This window comes from Dendropsophus ebraccatus, chromosome 4 (assembly GCF_027789765.1).
Source record: "Dendropsophus ebraccatus isolate aDenEbr1 chromosome 4, aDenEbr1.pat, whole genome shotgun sequence".
Lineage (NCBI taxonomy): Eukaryota > Metazoa > Chordata > Amphibia > Anura > Hylidae > Dendropsophus > Dendropsophus ebraccatus.
Window position 1 is genome coordinate 17,936,721 of NC_091457.1, and position 21,473 is coordinate 17,958,193.

At 45.3% G+C, this 21,473-nt stretch overlaps 1 long non-coding RNA gene across 1 annotated transcript in view; it reads left to right on the top strand.

The window, feature by feature from the left end:
• The window catches only part of LOC138789471 (uncharacterized), a 58,159-nt gene extending 39,991 nt beyond the window's left edge, over positions 1-18,168 (top strand). Inside the window, exon 3 of the long non-coding RNA XR_011362724.1 lies at positions 17,937-18,168. This is a non-coding gene — a long non-coding RNA (uncharacterized lncRNA). The remainder of the gene's footprint in view (positions 1-17,936) is intronic.
• Positions 18,169-21,473: the final 3,305 nt, after the last annotated feature.

Here is a 21,473-nt window from a genome sequence, read left to right on the forward strand (position 1 = left end):
GGATACTCTGGTGATTTTCTTTTTCTTTTCTGCTCTGGACAGAGGTGGCAGCAGAGAGCACTGTGTCAGACAGAAGAGAATACACCACTTCCTGCAGGACATCCAGCAGCTGATAAGTACTGGAAAACTGGAGATTTTTTAGTAGAAGCAATTTACAAATTTCTGGCATTTTCTAGCACCAGTTGATTTGAAGAAAAAAAAGGGTGTAACTGATAAATGTAAAAAGAGGCATTTTTCTCTTATAAGATATATTATAAAGTTTTGTATATTCACTTGTACTATTGATTATTGAGTATGCAAACTTTGTTGTAGAGTTAGTATTCATTTGCAGGTATGCTTTAAGCCTGCAGTCCTTCGTGAATCTCCTTCCCCCAGTAGATACCAGTTCATATTAGGTAATTGATTAATAATAGTTTATAAAGGACTTTATATCATCGGTTACTGTCCCCTGAGTTCATCGAATGGAGGTAAAGGTCGGGTAGTTTATGTAATGCGTGGAGTTAGTTACTTTGTACTATGTTTACAGTCTGGAAAACCCATTTCTGTACACACTTATTAAAGATCCAGAATAGTTACAAAGAGCGTCTTCCTCTTTGGAGGACCCATCCTGTCCTGCATTATACAGAATGTGAATATGGATGTGAGTGGGAGCTGTGTAATGCTTAATGTTATACAGATTTGTAATGTTCCTTTATTTAAAAATCTCATGTTTTCCAATACTTATCAGCTGCTGTATGTCCTGCAGGAAGTGGTGTATTATTTCCAGTCTGAATCACTGATCTCTGTTGCCACCTCTGTCCATGTCAGGAAATGTCCAGAGCAGTAGCAAATCTCCATAGAAAACCTCTTTTGCTCTGTACAGTTCCTGGCATGGACAGAGGTGGCAGCAAAGAGCGCTGTGTCAGACTGGAGAGAATACTCCACTTCCTGCAGGACATACAGCAGCTGATAAGTACTGGAAGATTGGAAATTTTGTAAATAGAAGTAAATTACAAATCTATATAACTTTCTGAAACCAGTTGATTTGAAAGAAAATGACTTTCTGGAGTCCCCCTTTAATCTCCCTTATGGTAGTGCTGCATGGAAAATTTATGCTTAATGAGTTCCCACAGATCACATGTGATGACTGGGGGTCTCGGCAGGAGGGCTTATTGTGGTAAACACAAGGTCAGCAGAAACACCTTCAGTTTTTGAATCCTTTTTTCCATACACCTTCTATGGCTTGTACTCCCGTTTAGACTTGTGTCTGACCGCCTTCTGCCCTACAGTTGCAAGCTACCCGTCCTAAGTGGGTAATACGAGCCCCAGACCTAGTTATCTGGGTTAAGCAGACTCCTGAGACCTCCCAGTCGTTCTGCACTGCGCAGTGGAATACCTAGACTTTCCGTAACTTTGTTCCATTGGGGTCAATTCCTATGACTGCCGAGGTCTAGAGTGAACCAACAACTCCCTACACTCCTTTCACCAGAAATTAACTCCTTCCCACAGGGGTCTGACTTTACCTGCCTGTGATTGGTGGGGCTGTGTGTATAGAGAAAGAACAGAGGATAGGATAGAAACTGGAGGGAAAGCATCTGCACCTGTGAATGGACAAGACATAGCATGTGAAATATAAACAGTTAACCCTTGGTCTCCTTCAGCCCTGCATAAGAAACAATAGACACTTTAGTGACACCTAGTGGGGAAAAAACAAACTGCAGTGGATACTTCATATCAGTTGTGTGAACCCGAGGGAGTTACCTTACTCAGGTGCAATAGAGAAAGCTGTATGTACCGCGTCACTACATTGCAGCTGTGTTTCATTGAAGTGAATGGAGCTGAGTTGTAATACAACACACAACCTGAGGATGGAGGTGGCACTGTTTTGGGAAAAATTCAGCTATGTTTTTATAATCCTGGATAACCCCTTTAGCAGAAATACTGGGCGTAAGGTTGTGAATTGTATTACAACTTCAATGGAACCGAGTTGTAATACCACACATAAACTGAGGACATGTGTGGCGCTGTTTTTTCAACCTCTTCAATGCTTATAAAAAATTGCGGGTTACTAGAAAGCAAGAATAAGTACATCCAGGTGGATATAGCGGTATTTGCATCATAAGAAGAGCTGGTATTACGTGCAGATGTAGCAGAGGTGAACGGCGGTGGGCTCATAGCATTTCTCACAAGGTCATCCTATGACGGGAGGATGTCGCCGCCGGGTGCATTGCATGTTCAGCTACTGTCTTAATATCAGCTCTGATTTCACTATCACACTGATAAGTCTTCCCTTGGCAGGCGACATGTTTATGTGGCTCGGCAGAGCCGTATAGTCATCACTGTGCTGGCTGGTATCTGCCCGGTGGTGGCTCTGCACCGTCCTGGCACTCCATGCCATTTTATGGGGCCTCATAAAACTACTATTGAAGTTGTTGGCGAACAATCAGGAGCTGATGATTGTGCGAGGAGGACTGCGGCTCCTGACACTGCCTCCTGTTACTCACTGCTCTTATCCAGCACCAACATGATAAGAGCCATAAAGGCATAAGACTGTAACTGGTAGTGAAAGGCCACGAGCAGGTGAGCGCTGATAGTCTCCTCACACTTCTCCTTATCTTTCATAATAAAGGAATCCGGGTCCTCTAACATGTCGGCCATTGGCTGTGAAATTACAACAAGCAATCTGCGCCGTGCCAGGCGACTGGAGGAGAAGGGATCAGTGACCAGCAGGGGGCGGCCATGACTCACGGATGAGCTCACGCTCTCATTGTACCATTCACTGTTCCCGTTCTGTACCTGTTTAGGGTGTTCTAACATGGTAGTTATGTAGTGTACTGTACTGCAGATGTATTTCTACAGTAGCGCTATATGGTGGCATTAGTTATGTGTATAGTACTGGAGTGTCATTTATGGGCACTATATGGTGGCATTAGTTATGTGTATAGTACTGGAGTGTCATTTATGGGCACTATATGGCAGTATTATTTATGTGTATAGTATGGCAATGTTATTTATGGGCACTATATGGTAGCATTAGTTATCTGTATGGTACTGCAGTGTTATTTATGGCACTCTATGGAGACATTAGTTATGTGTATAGTACTGGAGTGTTATTAATGGGCACAATATGGCGGTATTAATTATGTGTATAGTATGGCAATGTTATTTATGGGCACTATATGGTAGCATTAGTTATCTGTATGGTACTGCAGTGTTATTTATGGGCATTATGGTGGTATTAGTTATCTGTATGGTACTGCAGTGTTATTTATGGGGACAATATGGCGGTATTAATTATGTGTATAATATGGCAATGTTATTTATGGGCACTATATGGTAGCATTAGTTATCTGTATGGTACTGCAGTGTTATTTATGGGCACAATATGGCGGTATTAATTATGTGTATAATATGGCAATGATATTTATGGGCACTATATGGTAGCATTAGTTATCTGTATAGTACTGCAGTGTTATTTATGGGCATTGTGGCGTATTAGTTATCTGTATGGTACTGCAGTGTTATTTATGGGCACAATATGGCGGTATTAATTATGTGTATAATATGGCAATGTTATTTATGGGCACTATATGGTAGCATTAGTTATCTGTATGGTACTGCAGTGTTATTTATGGGCACAATATGGCGGTATTAATTATGTGTATAATATGGCAATGATATTTATGGGCACTATATGGTAGCATTAGTTATCTGTATGGTACTGCAGTGTTATTTATGGGCATTATGGCGGTATTAGTTATCTGTATGGTACTGCAGTGTTATTTATGGGCACTATATGGTAGCATTCGTTATGTGTATAGTACTGCAGTCTTATTTATGGGCACTATATGGTGGTATTAATTATGTGTATAGTATGGCAATGTTATTTATGGGCACTATATGGTAGCATTTGTTATGTGTATGGTACTGCAGTGTTATTTATGGGCATTATGGCGGTATTAGCTATCTGTATGGTACTGCAGTGTTATTTATGGGCACTATATGACAGTATTAATTATGTGTATAGTATGGCAATGTTATTTATGGCACTATATGCTGGCATTAGTTATTTGTATAGTATGGCAATGTTATTTTTGGGCACTATATGTGGCATTAGTTATTTGTATAGCATGGCAATGTTATTAATGACACTATATGGTAGCATTAGTTCTTTGTATAGCATGGCAATGTTATTTATGGGCACTATATGGTGGCTTTAGTTATATGTATGGTATTGCATCATTAGTTATGGCACTATATGGTTGCATGGTTACGTGTATAGTACTGCAGTGGCACTATATAATGGTGTTAGTTATGTATAAAGTACTGTGGTGTTATTTATGGCACGATATGGTGGCATTAGTTATGTGTATAGTACTGGAGTGTTAGTTACAGCAATATATAGTTGCATTAGTTATGTGTACAGTATGGCAATGTTATTTGTGGGCAATATATGGTGGCATTAGATTTTTTAACAGTACTGAAGTGTTTTTAAGGGCACTATATGGTGTTATGTTTACAGTACTGCAGTGTTATTTATGGACAATATATGGAGGTATGTGTTATGCGTACAATATGGCAGTGCACTGTATGGTTGAAGTAGTTATGCATAAGGCATGACAGTGATAGTTAGGGCACTATATAGTTGCAATAGTTATGTGCACAGCATGGCAATATTATTTATGGGTGCTATATGGTGGCTTTAGTTATATGTATGGTATTGCATCATTAGTTATGGCACTATATAGTTGCATGGTTACGTTTATAGTACTGCAGTGGCACTATATAAAGGTGTTAGTTATGTATAAAGTACTGTGGTGTTATTTATGGCACTCTATATTGGCATTAGTTATGTGTACAGTATGGCAATGTTATTTTTGGGCAATATATGGTGGCATTAGTTTTTTTACAGTACTGAAGTGTTTTAAGGGCACTATATGGTGTTATGTTTACAGTACTGCAGTGTTATTTATGGACAATATATGGTGGTATGTGTTATGCGTACAATATGGCAGTGCACTGTATGGTTGAAGTAGTTATGCATAAGGCATGACAGTGATAGTTAGGGCACTATATAGTTGCAATAGTTATGTGCACAGCATGGCAATATTATTTATGGGTGCTATATGGTGTCATTATTTATGTGCACATTATGGTAGTGTTGTTTATGGATCCTATATAGGGCCATTAGTTAAGTTAACATTATGTTGATGTTATGTATCTGTACTCTTTAGCTGCAGTTCTCATATGTACAGTTTGTCACTGTTATTTACTGGTGGCATTAGTTATGTGTACAGTATGTCAGGATTACTTACAGTATGTGCACTTTATAGTTGAAGTAATTATGTGTTCAGTATGGGAATATTATTTATATATACTGCATTGTAGCATTAGTTATGTGTACAGTAAGGGAGTGGTATTTATGTGCACTATATGGATGCTGTAGATATGTGTACAGTATGGCAGTTTTATTCATGTGGCATTAGTATGGTGTACCATGGGTTATGCGCACTATATGGTTACAGTAGTTATGTGAACAGTCAGTGTGGCAGTTATTAATAGGCACTATATGGTGGCATTACAGTATGACAGTGTGTACCCTATGTGCATTGTGTTGTTGCAGTAGTTGTGTGTACAGCATGGCAGTGTTATTTATGTGTACTACATGGTAGCATAATGCATGTGTACAGTACAAGAGTCCTTTTTCTGTGCATTAGATGGTGCCATTATTTATGTGCATGACATGGTTGCGATAGTTATGTGTAGAGTATATTAGTGTTGTTAATATGCACTAAATGGTGGCATTAATTTTGTGTATTACAGTAAGGCTGTGTTTCCATCATAAATTCAGTTTTTTGGGTCCGTCATGTCAAGCTGTAAATGGATCCATCACATGTTGGACATCACACGAGGGACTCTAATGACTTATAACGAAGACTGGTGGATTCCGTCATGGTGTCCATTATTTTAGTAAAATAAATAGTACCGCAGGCTCTGCTATTTTTCTATTAAAGTGTCACTGTTGGTCTTAAAAAAAGACTTTTTACATGTCCGCCCCCGCTCTGTACATGTGCGGCTGAAACTATGGGTGTGGGAAAAATCAACATGCGGCCGGATGCGTACGAACCGCGAACATACGCTCGTAGTACAGTTATGCTTCCCTAGCTTGTTTCGAAGCGATCTGAGGCAGGTCATTTACTTGGAAATCTTCGCCCAGCCCCGTAAACCACACAGAACCTTTTGGATCAAAAAATCAAGTTCAATTTGGCTGAAATAAGTACTCCGTACGGGACCGCATGGAAATCCACGGCCGTGAGTTTCAACAGCTCCGTCCTCAAACAATGGTCTTGTTCATTTTTCACGGCGCCGCATACGATCCGGCCATAAGCTCAAACGTGGTGTGCATTGTGCGGGCGTATATTGTATACTTTCAAGCGAACGCATCAACCTCAAAACTACGTGCGTATATTCGCTGTTCGCACTACGGCAGGAATCATACGCAGTGTGAACATAGCCTAAATGTAAGAGATTCTGTCAATAAGCTTTCAAATAAACCCCCAATGCAGAGGTGAACAGAACCATATGTATGTTCATTATATGACGGCATTAATTATAGTTAGACTTGTGAGTGAATCAGTAGGAAGTAGGCTATGTATTTAGACAGCAATGAGTAACACTGGATTTAGAGGAATTTAATAGGATCAGTATGTGATGGCAACACGATTGCATACAGAGAAGGGTGGGTTTCCTACTACTTTAAATGTTCTTCTCCTGAATCATCCTGCAGCGGGGACCTCACTTTTACCTTGTGCAACACCGTGTCACTGACCCATAACATTCTTTAGACTTTACTCAAACACTAATTGGTTCTTTATTTACCTGGATTGCCGGGATTTCTGTGTTTCCTGAACTCTGTGCACCCGCTGGGACAGAGCACTGGGAGGACTGGTGGTATGGGAGTGACAGGGACAGGACTCCCTCACCTTTATAAGGATAAACCCAATATATATATATATATATATATATGTATATATATATAATGGATTAATTTTACTTTTGTTTTCTTTTAAAGAAAAATTGGAAAGATCCAGCTCTTGACTTGGACATGCAATAACTTTTTTTTCCAGAACTTTTCAGAACAGTACAGGGACCCAGGTGAGAGTGGAGGCTTTCTGGCTGGCATGTAGTTGTTAATCATCATCATCACTGATAATTAAAGGGGTATGCCAGGGATTTTCTTTATCTCAAATCAACTGGTGTCAGAGATATATATCGATTTGTAATTTACTTCTAGTTAAAAATCTCAAGTCTTCCAGTACTCATCAGCTGCTGTATGTACTGCAGGAAGTGGTGTATTCTTTCCAGTCTGACACAGTGCTCTCTGCTGCCACCTCTGTCCATGTCAGGAACTGTCCAGAGCAGCAGCAAATCCCCATAGAAAACCTCTCCTGGTCTGGACAGTTCCTGACATAGACAGAGGTGGCAGCAGAGAGCACTGTGTCAGACTGAAAAGAATACACAACCTGATAAGTACCGACTTGAGTACTGACTTGCGATTTTTAATTAAAGGGTTACCTGGGATTAAAAAAAAACATAGCTACTTTATTCTAGAAACAGCACCACTCTTGCTCTTAGTTTGTGTGCCTTGAGGCCCCATAGGAAGGCACCAGTATTATATGTGGCACATGATAGGTGAGGGGCCCCATAGGAAGACACCAGTATTATATGTGGCACATGATAGGTGAGGGGCCCCATAGGAAGACACCAGTATAATATGTGGCACATGATAGGTGAGGGGCCCCATAGGAAGTCACCAGTATTATATATAGGATAACCAGGCAGTATGGACACAGACAGAGAGGGAAAGTGTTTCTACTCAACAATAACTTTTCATTTGAGGAGTCAACAGCATTGTAATGTGATATTAGCAGCAACATAATCTGCATTACCAGAGAGCCTGGAGATATGCAAGCAACGAGGGCGAGGATCTCCTCTAAATGTCTCTTTAACAGGCAGTGCAGCCGCACACCCCGAGCCTGAGGTCAGATATTCTCTGCCTCCTGCCAGATGTCCCGGTGCGCCCTCCTGCAATGTCCCAGCTCAGAGGGTAACTGGAAACTTTAGGTGATCCATTAATATTTATCTGTGCTGGGGATTGCACCTGTCATCCATCATATGCTCCCGAACCCACATGAAACTCTATGAAGAGTCTGTATGAAGCAGGGTAAGAATGGTATTGTAATATGTGCATACCTCCCAACTGTCCCGGATTCCGCGGGACAGTCCCGTTTTCGGGGTGCTGTCCCGCGGTCCCGGAACGGCACCCAGTGTCCCGCATTATATGTGGTATACAGACACTGACTGTGCCGGAAGTGACCTGCAGCCTCTATCATGAATTACTTCCGGCAGTCAGTGTCTGTATACCCCGCTGCCCGCCCCGGAGGATGACGGGAGTGCGCGCTCTGCCGGGAGAGGAGCTGCTGGGACTGGCGGATAGGTGAGTTACTGGTTTATTGTTTTTCTGGTCGGGCCACACAAAGGGGAGGATTGGCTACTATGTGGGGCACTATATGGGGGATTGGCTACTATGTGGGGCACTATATGGGGGGATTGGCTACTATGTGGGGCACTATATGGGGGGATTGGCTACTATGTGGGGCACTATATGGGGATTGGCTACTATGTGGGGCACTATATGGGGATTGGCTACTATGTGGGGCACTATATGGGGGGATTGGCTACTATGTGGGGCACTATATGGGGGGATTGGCTACTATGTGGGGCACTATATGGGGAATGGCTACTATGTGGGGCACTATATGGGGGGATTGGCTACTATGTGGGGCACTATATGGGGGCATTGGCTACTATGTGGGGCACTATATGGGGGCATTGGCTACTATGTGGGGCACTATATGGGGTATTGGATACTATGTGGGGCACTATGTGGGGGATTGGATACTATGTGGGGCACTATATGGGGGATTGGATACTATGTGGGGCACTATAATGGGGGGATTGGATACTATGTGGGGCGCTATATGGGGGATTGGATACTATATAGGGCATTCTTGGGGGGATTGGATACTGTATAGGGCACTATATGGGGGATTGGATACTATGTGGGGCACTATAATGGGGGGATTGGATACTATGTGGGGCGCTATATGGGGGATTGGATACTATATAGGGCATTCTTGGGGGTATTGGATACTGTATAGGGCACTATTCAGTCAGCAGCATGTGGTGACTGTAGGGGAGTGGCTATGGAGGGTTGCTATAGGGGCGTGGCTATGGAGGGTCACTATAGGGGCGTGGCTATGGAGGGTCACTATCGGGGCGTGGCTATGGGGACTGCGGCGCACATGTCCCTCTTTGCTCTTTGCAAAAGTTGGGAGGTATGTATGTGTATTATATGTATCAACAAGCTAAAGCCATTGTGTGGCCATGGTGAGTAATGGCTGTGCAGGGGTGTGTCTAAGGGGATGCTGCTGAGCATATGCAGGGGTGTATCTAAGGGGATGCTGCTGAGCATGTGCAGGGGTGTATCTAAGGGGATGCTGCTGAGCATGTGCAGGGGTGTATCTAAGGGGATGCTGCTGAGCATGTGCAGGGGTGTATCTAAGGGGATGCTGCTGAGCATGTGCAGGGGTGTATCTAAGGGGATGCTGCTGAGCATGTGCAGGGGTGTATCTAAGGGGATGCTGCTGAGCATGTGCAGGGGTGTATCTAAGGGGATGCTGCTAAGCATGTGCAGGGGTGTATCTAAGGGGATGCTGCTGAGCATGTGCAGGGGTGTATCTAAGGGAATTCTGCTGAGCATGTGCAGGGGTGTATCTAAGGGATAACTGTGATATCTACTGTATTGGAGCAGCATGGGGGGGTCTACTGTATGGAGGCCATCTACTATATGGGAGTACCACAGAGGAGGGTATCAACTGTATAAAGGGCCTGCATATGGGGGCCATCTACTCAATGGGAGCAGCATGTGGCTGTTGTTGTTTATGCACTCCAGTCGTGCACTTAGGTAAAAGTGGTAGATGTGGTGCTTTATTTTCCCCACTAGGTGTCACTACTATTTATATGTATTTCCTATACACAGCTGAAGGAGCAAAATGGGTTAACTATATTGTGTCATGTGTTTCTATGCTGACCACTCACGTGTGCTTCTTCTATCTATCCTATCTTCTTCTCCCTCTCTCTTATCCACACTCCTCCCCACCACTCACAGGAGGGTTTAGGATAGCCAGTGGCGTAGCCACCGTGGTCGCGGGGGTCGCCGCCGCGACCGGGCCCGCCACAAGGGGGGCCCGCGGGGCCCCCCGATCAATCACTCTTGTGACCGCAAGCATTGTTTTGCTTGCGGTCACAAGAGTCGGGCTCCGTCTTCCCCCGGCTGCTGCGCGGCTGCCGGGGGTGTCGCGTCTTACCCCCGGCAGCGCGCGCATCCCAGAACTCCCTGCGCGCCTTGGGCCCTGACTTCCGGTTTCCGGCGCGCAGGGAGTTCTGGGATGCGCGCGCTGCCGGGGATAAGACGCGACACCCCCGGCAGCCGCGCAGCAGCCGGGGACAGACCAGGAGGAGTGAGGATCAACGTGGGAGCGCGATGTCAGGTGAGTTAAGTTTTGTTTTTTATCAGCCTGCAGGGTGGGGGGAAAGGAGGGGGGCATCTATGAGGGTGGGGGGAAAGAGGGGGCCATCTATGAGGGTGGGGGGAAAGAGGGGGCCATCTATGAGGGTGGGGGGAAAGAGGGGGCCATCTATGAGGGTGGGGGGAAAGAGGGGGCCATCTATGAGGGTGGGGGGAAAGAGGGGGCCATCTATGAGGGTGGGGGGAAAGAGGGGGCCATCTATGAGGGTGGGGGGAAAGAGGGGGCCATCTATGAGGGTGGGGGGAAAGAGGGGGCCATCTATGAGGGTGGGGGGAAAGAGGGGGCCATCTATGAGGGTGGGGGGAAAGAGGGGGCCATCTATGAGGGTGGGGGGAAAGAGGGGGCCATCTATGAGGGTGGGGGGAAAGAGGGGGCCATCTATGAGGGTGGGGGGAAAGAGGGGGCCATCTATGAGGGTGGGGGGAAAGGAGGTGGCCATCTATGAGGGTGGGGGGGAAGGAGGGGGGCATCTATGAGGGTGGGGGGGAAGGAGGGGGGCATCTATGAGGGTGGGGGGGGAAGGAGGGGGGCATCTATGAGGGTGGGGGGAAAGAGGGGGCCATCTATGAGGGTGGGGGGAAAGAGGGGGCCATCTATGAGGGTGGGGGGAAAGGAGGGGGCCATCTATGAGGGTGGGGGGGAAGGAGGGGGGCATCTATGAGGGTGGGGGGGAAGGAGGGGGGCATCTATGAGGGTGGGGGGAAAGGAGGGGGCCATCTATGAGGGTGGGGGGAAAGAGGGGGCCATCTATGAGGGTGGGGGGAAAGGAGGGGGCCATCTATGAGGGTGGGGGGGAAGGAGGGGGGCATCTATGAGGGTGGGGGGGAAGGAGGGGGGCATCTATGAGGGTGGGGGGGAAGGAGGGGGGCATCTATGAGGGTGGGGGGGAAGGAGGGGGGCATCTATGAGGGTGGGGGGAAGGAGGGGGGCATCTATGAGGGTGGGGGGGAAGGAGGGGGGCATCTGAGGGTGGGGGGGAAGAGGGGGCCATTTATGAGGGTGGGGGGAAAGAGGGGGCCATCTATGAGGGTGGGGGGGAAGGAGGGGGCCATCTATGAGGGTGGGGGGAAGGAGGGGGCCATCTATGAGGGTGGGGGGAAGGAGGGGGCCATCTATGAGGGTGGGGGGAAGGAGGGGGCCATCTATGAGGGTGGGGGGGGGGGAAGGGGACCATCTATAAGGGAGGGTGGGGGGAGAGGGGACCATCTATAAGGGAGGGTGGGGGGAGAGGGGACCATCCATAAGGGAGGGTGAGGAGAGAGGGGGCCATCTATAAGGGAGGGGGTATAGGGGGCCATCTATAAGGGAGGGGGTAGAGGGGGCCATCTATAAGGGAGGGGGTAGAGGGGGCCATCTATAAGGGAGGGGGCCATCTATTTGGGGGGGCAACATAGGGGGAGAGGGAATACACAGAGGGGGGCATATATTATTAGGAGGTCACAGAGTCAGGGCTACCCACTAAATGAGGGTGTAAAGGGGACAGTACAGATGTGCAGTGTGTAGAGAGATGAGGATGGTGCCAGAGTGTGGAGCCTAATATGTCTGTCTGGCAGATTCTGTGGATTCGTGGCTCGGAGAAGTTCTCATAACGGCCCAGGACAGATGGAGAAGATGATGAAAAGGAAAGAACTCCGATCAGAAAAGACGTCTCCTGTGAGTCACCTGATATAACTGCACTGTAATGTATATGGTGTATAGAGCCTGTGTAGAGCTGGGGCCACCTCTATATGACTGGATGAGGTGATTTAGTATACTGGATTTGGTCAGTAACAATATGGTGGTGATGGTAGTGGTTGTGGTGTGGCGGTAATGTTTCCTCCCTATATACTGGTAATATTGGTCTCAGTATACAGGATTTGGTCGGTAACAGTATGGCGGTAATAGGTAATATCTGTCTTGGTGTGTGTGTGTGTGTGTGTATATATATATATATATATATATATATATATATATATATACATACAGTGGTACCTTGGTTTAAGAGTAACTTCGTTTAAGAGCGTTTTGGTTTAAGAGCTCACAGTTTTTCAAAATTGTGACTTGGTTTAAGAACATTGCTTTGGTTTAAGAACTTCCTGTATTGGGTGGGAGAGCGAGTGGAGAAGGGGCATGGCCTGCATAGCGGGGTCTACAGCACTGTACTCTAAACACCTTCCAAATCATAGCAGATCCCCTTCAGGCTGGGGCTTACATCAGGGGACAGGACTGTGGAGGTAATCTCTCCATAGCTGTAACCCCTCTCTCCCCGGACAGAGAGTGCTGCATGTATGTGCCCACATCTGCCCTGCTCATTCCTTCATGCTCCCTGCAGTCTCTCCGCCCTTGTGTTTCACATCCTCTCCATTACTGTACAGTACAGAATAATAAATATATTTGGGGTGCGGAACCAATTGTCTGCATTTACATGATTTCTTATAGGAAAATTTGCTTTGGTTTAAGAGTGGATTTGGATTACAAGCACGGTCCTGGAACGAATTATGCTCATAATCCAAGGCACCACTGTGTGTGTATATATATATATATATATATATATATATATATATATAATATACACACACACAACAGTAGCATCACTTGGTCGTGAAAGGAGGGGGGGGGGGGGGGCCCAAGTTGGCCTCTCGCACCAGGGCCCAGGAGACATTAGCTACGCCCCTGAGGATAGCCCCTGTAGAGGAGGTAAACTGGTGAAGGAAATGAGTTTGGTTTTAGTGAGAGAGGGCACAACAGAACCAAGTTCCTGCAGAAGTTAAGCAGGGCCTGGCTTTGGCCAGGACCCCTGATAGGGACCAAAGACAGATGCTACTCAGAGATTTCTCTATACAAGCAACTGTGGTATCCCACTGTTAATGTCCTAAGCACCTGTCACACAGGTCTCACTTCAGGTTAAGTGGTGATGAGGTATTCTAAAATTTCACCACTAGGTGACAGTGTTTCTTTTAAGTGTATTTTCTTATATGCACAGCTGAGGAAAGCTATGGTTAATGTTGTTGTACCATGTGTTTTGTGCTGACCAATAGGAGGTGCTTTCTCTCTCTCTACCTATCCCTGCTCTCTACACACACTCACCCCCCTGTAGGAGGAGTAAGTTAGCCGGAGCTAAGTCTGGTTCCCTTAGTGTACAGATGCAGATAAAAACCAATAGTTCTTTTAGTACGACTACTATACTTATTATGCAGTGCTAAGCCCACTAAAGGGAGAGGCCACCAAGGAACACCCTGATCTACGCCATGAACACATCTACAAGGAGCAGGGCAGTATCCTGACCACAGAAGGAACTAGCATTGATAGGATAAAACAGCCAGTACAGAAGGCTTACGTATCCTATTGCGTTGGGGCTAACCCGATGAGGGAAGTAGTAGGTGGTAGTACTGGGTAGGACCCGGGCAGCCAGTTGCCAGATGTTATGTCACGGTATAGGCACGAGGGGAGCTGACTGACCCACGGGAACCTGACCATGCGGGGCCCAGGCAATTCTTCGTTGTCCCTAGTCAAGGCACCAATAACTAGACCAATGCCAGGGTTCAGAAACAACGGTAGTTGTGCGTTTATTGCAACGTGGTAATCAATAACAACAGTCTCTCTGGATGCAACCAGGAATAAGGCAGACTTGGATATAACTTGAGTATAACGGAGTAATGGGTGATGCTGCAATAGGCTGTGATGATAGCGTTACTTGTAGTAAGGAGACTGAATGATGGGAGTAGTAGTGCCGGAGATATGATACTGGGCGGAATGGAGTTGAAATGAATACTTGCTGTTTATGATAATAGATGATGATGGGAATAGTGACTGAAAAGCAACACCCAGATCTTTGTTAGAGATGAGAATCTTGAAGAATCTTGAGAATCTTGAGAAGGAGAAACAGGTCCCGACTGGACCGGAGCACTTCTGGTCAGTACAGGAGAAGCTACCGCAGGGTTGCGGCCTTGTGACACAGGAGCAGCAGCAACACACACCCTTCTCCCCTGAAGGTGGAGAGAAGACACACACAGCCTTCCCTCTTGAAGGTGGAGGAAAGGACTGAGGTAGACAGGAAGTGACATAGCATTCCCCAGCCAAAGTTCGATGGCTATTGAGGTTACTATGGCAGCCGGAGAACAGTCACGTGACTCACCAAGCCATTGCATCATCACACCATTAGGCACTGATAACTGAATATGCATGAGAAATAAATGAAATAGCAGACCTGAATACTGAGAGGGGTGACATAATATACACAGTTTGCAGTGGGCCCATATTTCCAGAAAAGAACTGACCACAATAAAGGTGCAGACATAAAGTCACAGAAAAATACTCTGTTCTGGGACACTGCACGCGCAGTGCAGGTAACTGGGACACCTCGGACACCTAGCTACACCTAGAAACCCATGGCTGGGGCTTGTATTACCCTACTGGGATGGGTTTGACGATACCAGGGGGCAGAAGGTGGCCAGACCAAAGTCTATACACAAGTACAAGTAACACTTCACTACAAAGATATCTTCAGCTTCCAGCAGAGTACATTGCTACACTGGGTTAGGGCTCCTCTGGCCAACTCCTCTTCTTTTCTCTTCTCTACTCCACTCTACTCTACAAGCACCGCTACAACTACCTCTTTTTCTTACTGCTCTCATTTATCTCCTTCAGCACAAAGGTCAAGCACTTCAGTGTGTAAAGATTGATCCACTTAAGAAACATGTACTGTTATATTGAAAAGCCTGACAGTAAAACTGTTATATTTTTAGATTACCGGGACTCTGTCATCTTCTATCCGCACTGGCACCTATACACACAACCGCACACCTTGGGTTATTTTTCCCCTCTCTGTGGATGGTAGTACCGACAGTCCGGGTGGGTCAGTTGCCACTTAGGACTGCCTTGACAAGAGCCCAAGGGACCCACAACAACAAGGCGGGTTACTGACCATTTGGGGAACACAGCCATCCATACAACAAGCAGGTACCAACATCACACCTGTGTGCTGGACGACACTAACATCACCAGCTGAGCTGACAAAAGCAAACACCTGCAGTCCACCACACAACCACTATTCCTAATATGAAGTTCTAAGTCCAAATAGGGGAGAGTAGCCACTTAGGAAAAATCTTGCCCACGCCAAGAACCTCTCTAAAAATGGAGGGCAGACACCTAAAACAAGTAGGACAAAGCTACCAGGTCTACGTATCCTATGTATCCTACTGCGCAGCGCAGGTCGACTGGGAAGACTTGGGCACCTGCTACAACCAGTTAACTGACAAATGGTGCTTTTGCTACCCACCAAGGACGGGTTCTATGACACCAGGGGGTAGAAGGCGATCAGACATTGTCTAAACGTGAGTACGAGTATCACTTATCTACTCATATCTACACTACAGTTCCGGCAGAGTGCAGAATCTACATTAGGCAAGGGCTCCTCTGGTAACCCCTCTCCTCTTATTTCTACCTCTACAAAGCACTATTACCTCTAGCAAATCTCTTACTCTCTTCAAGCACCTAGTCCTAAAAGCACTAAGTCTACTTCATTGTCAGCACCCAAGTTTGCATCAAGATCTGCATAGGGTGTACTGTCTATTTGCAACGTTATCCAGTAAACTGTTCTATTTTTGGATGAAACGCACTGGACTCTGTCTTGTATTACTGCACCTGCAACCCCAAACGCACCACTCTCCACCTTGGGTTATCTTTCCCCTTCTTTGTGGGTGGCGGTACCGACATCCCGTTGGGTCTACTACCACTCCTGGTTGCTGTGACAAGTGCCCAAGGGACCCGCAACAAGTCCGGAGGTTACCGACCATTTGGGGACAACAAACCATACAAAGCAGTTATCACCATCACACCTGTGCACTACTACAGTGATGGCATCACAAATTACCACCTACATGGCCGAGGGTAAACGTAAAAGAAGTCCACCATACATCTGTTGTGTGGGGGCTGCAGATAAGGGGCTATCTACTGTATAGGGGCTGCACAGAGGGGCCTAATTCTATATTGGAGATGCACAAAGGGGCCTAATAGTGTATGGTACATAAAGCGGATTTAATAGACGGCCAATACTTATGAGGAAGTTGTATAGAGATGAGGGTAATGCGAGAGTGAGCATCCTAAAACGTTTGTCTGGCAGATCCTGTGGCGACAAGTCATGCCAGGGCGAAGTCCTCATGATGGCCCAGGCAGATGGAGAAGAAAAGGAAGCATGAGCGAATCAGAGAGTGTGATTCACTCAGAGAAGAGGACCCCTGTGAGTCACTGGATGTACCTGCACTGTAATCACTTATATGGTCTGCAGAACCTGTGTAGAACCAGGATCTACCTTTACATGGTCACTGTATGATGTGATATTGCTCTTTGTACAGTGGATTTTATTCAGCAGCATTGATGGTATTAGTCTGTATTTGTCCCTTTTAAGCTGGTACTGTTTAAGTAAACTGAAGTTGGTGAGTAACAGCATGGAGTTAATAGTTTTTATGTTGTTGAGGTAATATGTTCCCTTTGTATACTGTTATTATTGGTAGTATCGGTCTCAGTATACAGGATTTGGTCAGTAACAATATAGCGGTAATATGTATGGTGATAATATTTGCTCTTTATACAGTGGTGTTATTGTTTCCGCCATCCATCCAAAGAACAAACAGGTACATTCTTTGGACAGACGTCGGAATTCGCCCAACCATAGAATGGAGATGCGCGCGGCTGTGAGCAGGGGCGAGCTGCAGTATCCGCGGTGGGTAATCTGCCTGGATTCCGTAGTGTGAACATACCTGTAGGGTATGTTCACACTGAGGAATAAGCGAGGAATTAAAGTTTTCTGCTTGAAATTCCTTGCCTATTCAGCTCAGGCAGAATAGGAGCAGATTTCGAGCGGAATGCAAGCAGAATGTAAACGGAATTCAAGCCCCTTTGACTTCTATAGAATTCTTTTAGCAGAATCCGCCCAAAGAATTGATTTATCAATTCTTTGGGCGGAAAGTGGATTTGCGGTATAAAATTCTGCTTGAAAATTCTGCAGTGTGAACAAAAGATCGGAAATCCCATTGAACATAACGGAACATTGCTCTGCTCATATTTACAGGAGGAATTCCAAGCTCAAAGAAAAACGGATTCCGCTTCCGATATGCCCATATGCATAAAATAGCCCAGTGCTAGGATACCCAAGGGTGGGCATCACCACTCTTGGCCACCACGGCAAGTGCCCATTCGAAACACCAACTGCTGTTACCACCTAACAACCCCATGGCAGCTGCATTATACGGCTATACCATGGAGTGACTGCACTCACATTCCTAGTAAGCAGTAAATCCATGCTTTATTCTCCTTGGCTTCCTTCAGTCCGCAGGTGAAATGAATTCGTCATCGGGTTACCTGAGTTCGTCATCGAGTTCTGCCCGACAGTAACCTGTGCTGGAAATATAAAGTCTCCCTGATGGAAGAATCCATGGCCAAAGCCGAGGGAGTCGTAGTAAATAAATAAAGCAAACATTAGGGTCCATGTGACCGCGGAGCCCTGGCGGCACCTGTATGCGCCTGACATTTATGGCCGGGCCCGGTTTACAGCCCGTCACTGGAGGGTGAATGACATCGTCAGATAACACGTTCCTTCCCATGAACAACCTGATCCCATTTGGAGAAATAAAAGTCTGTTATCTGCGTTATTATGGCAGCCCAATTTCTTTCCAGAATCATTTTCCTTACACCCACATACACAAGTATGTCTGATAACAATGAACTGTATGACTAGCTTACATAGAAATGAAGAGAAGGTTCCTCGACCTGTCATTGTTGCGGCATGCTGGGAGTTGTAGTTTTGCCACAGATTTAAGAATATAGCTCTGATGTACAGCAATGAATTATGGCACAAGGACAGGCCACCATATGACATCAAAGGCAAACAGAAAGCCAACGTTTGTTAAGAAAACATGGCCGATTTCTTCGAGAATGGTCACCATCACTTTAAACAACTTATTCCCATTTATTAGCATGAATGATGTCTAACTCAACTCTTTAGAAAAACAGCTCTAACATCTTGGCCACTAGGTCTCTCCCTTTCTTGCTATCTGCTGCCCACTGCCTATTGTTAGAGGAAATCTGTCTCTAGTAACGGCTAGATCAGGACAGAACACATGACCTATGTGCAGAAAAGAACAGGGAGGGAGCCTGAGAAAGCCTAGTCTATGTATGTTGAAGATGATCTAGGCCAGAGGTGTCAAACTTTTGGTCCTCCAGCTGTTGCAAAACAGTTCCCGTCAAAGATTTTGCTGTCCAGACATGACGGTAACTGTAGTCATGGCATAGCAGGGAGGAGCATGTGATGTGATTGGCCAGAGAAGTAAGGGAAAGGAAGTCCAGGTGTGAGTACTACTGGCAAAGAGCTCTGGTCACTCTGGTGACTATGAAGAGTTTCGATGCATACCAACCTGGCTATATTTACCATCCCATTCATTTGAATGGGGCTTGCATACAATCATATACATAGTGCAATAACCCCATTCTATGAAATTGTGCTTGTTTCCCCCATAAATTGGTGTGTGTGAATACAGTCACCAACGCCGCACCGATCCTCTTAGGACCAAAGTATAAAAACATCATCTGGATGCGACCCAGCAGACGTGCTCATAAACCACAACAACCAGGCATCACCATTATCACCACTATAATAAGATTATTATTATTGCTACACTAAAAGCTGATAACTGATCAATTCCCCGGAGCTGCAGCATATCTCGCTTCCTGGACGCATGTTTTCAAGTTTCCTAGCAAAATCTATCCACTTAAAGGGGTCCTACACCTGTAATCTGTGAGGGAATTTAGCAGGAAGGGTTCAGTTTCCCTGCAGCACCTCAACTGGTGAAACTAAGTATTACATTTTTTCTATCAAAATCATGTGCTACCCTTGTGGAAACCCATAGAAATGTTGGGTTCTCAAGGCCAATAGATGATCTTTATAGCTACTCTCTACCCTGGAGGAATCCTTATGGGGAACCTTACTCTTTATTGATCAGATATACTACTTGTAGGCAGGTGCTGCTATATGGTATATGGTATATGCTATATGGTAAGCAGTAAACAGTAGCTCGTCTCTCCCAGCAGAGCACTCACGTCTGCAGAATTAGGTATGCCGCTGCCAGACATCTCCGGCAGCAGCTTATCTTCCGAGAACAAAGGGAAAATTCAACATTCTTTTAATTTGCCATTCTAATTCAGCACCATATATCTTATACTCCAATCTGTGGCTTTATATAGGACAGCAAGGAAAGCTACAGTGGTATTCTAACTCATAGGGAGTATCTGATTGATCTGGCAGCCATAGCCCTTCCCCACCCCCATCATCCTAGATACAGCCATTAATTATTAATACAGGGTTATAATAAAAAACAAGGTTTCCAGGGATACGCGGCATCTTCCCATCTATAATTCACAGGTCGGAGCCTTCCTGAACATCCGGCACAGGAGTCATGTGAACCGTCATCAATTAACAGCTCTGGCAATAGACCTTGGTAATCAATCCCGACAACAGAAGGACATAGCGGGCCGGCGCAGCAGTGCTGATATCAGTGTTAGAGGTCTCTGTCTCCAAGACTATTGGCTTCAAGGGGCTGTATGCAGATATGTCACCTCTAAAGGGTTTACCAGGAGACACCCTATTTATAACCTGCCTCTCTGCTGCCACCAGTGGTTGTGTTGGGAACTGCAGGGTAGCACAAGCCCTGGTCATGGCACAGTTACATATCACTAGTGATACTGAGCCTCCTCTGATATCTATATAATATACGTTACCATTAGAATACACATTATACTTAAGGAAGCTGCCTGCGTCAGTAGCGTTGCAGCCGCAGCACAGTGTAACAGAGCAAGTCTGATATTGATATAAGGGTCTGGTATCTCATATTAAGATAGAGGTATACTCCAGCAAAAAAAAAGTTTTCTCTTAAATCAACTGGTGTCAGAAAGTTATATAGATTTGTCATAAAATAAAATCTCCAGTCTTTCAGTACTTATCAGCTGCTGCATGTCCTGCAGGAAGTGGTGTATTTTTTTCCAGTCTGACATAATGCTCTCTGCTGCCACCTCTGTCCATGTCAGGAACTGCCAAGAGGAGTAGAGGTTTTCTACAGGGATTTCTACTGCTCTGGACAGTTCCTGACATGGACAGCGGTGGAAGCAGAGAGCACTGTGTCAGACTGAAAAGAATACACCACCTCCTGCAGGACATACAGCAGCTGATAAGTTCTGGAAGACTGGATATTTTTAAATATATATATATATATATATATATATATATATATATATATATATAAACTTTCTGACACCAGCTCATTTGAAAGACAGTACCCCTTTAAGCGACAGGTTCCATTAAAAGACAAGCATGTATAACACAGTTTGGTAAGTCCACCCCTTTGGTTGCTATACTGTATATTTAGGAAGCCTCCCTGGGGTCTGATATTCATATACATTTTTGATCTGATATAGGAGGTCTGATTATACTTAGTCGGGGACCGGCCATTGATCTGTATATGTTTAGCCACACTGTTTTCTAAAGATCTCTCCAATTTGTAAGCGACCCCATTCTTAAGTACACTACCGTTCAAAAGTTTGGGGTCACATTGAAATGTCCTTATCTATGAAGGAAAAACATTGTACTTTTCAATGAAAATAACTTTAAACTAGTCCTAACTTTAAAGAAATACACTCTATACATTGCTAATGTGGTAAATGACTATTCTAGCTGCAAATGTCTGGTTTTTGGTGCAATATCTACATAGGTGTATAGAGGCCCATTTCCAGCAACTATCACTCCAGTCTTCTAATGGTACAATGTGTTTGCTCATTGGCTCAGAAGGCTAATTGATGATTAGAAAACCCTTGTGC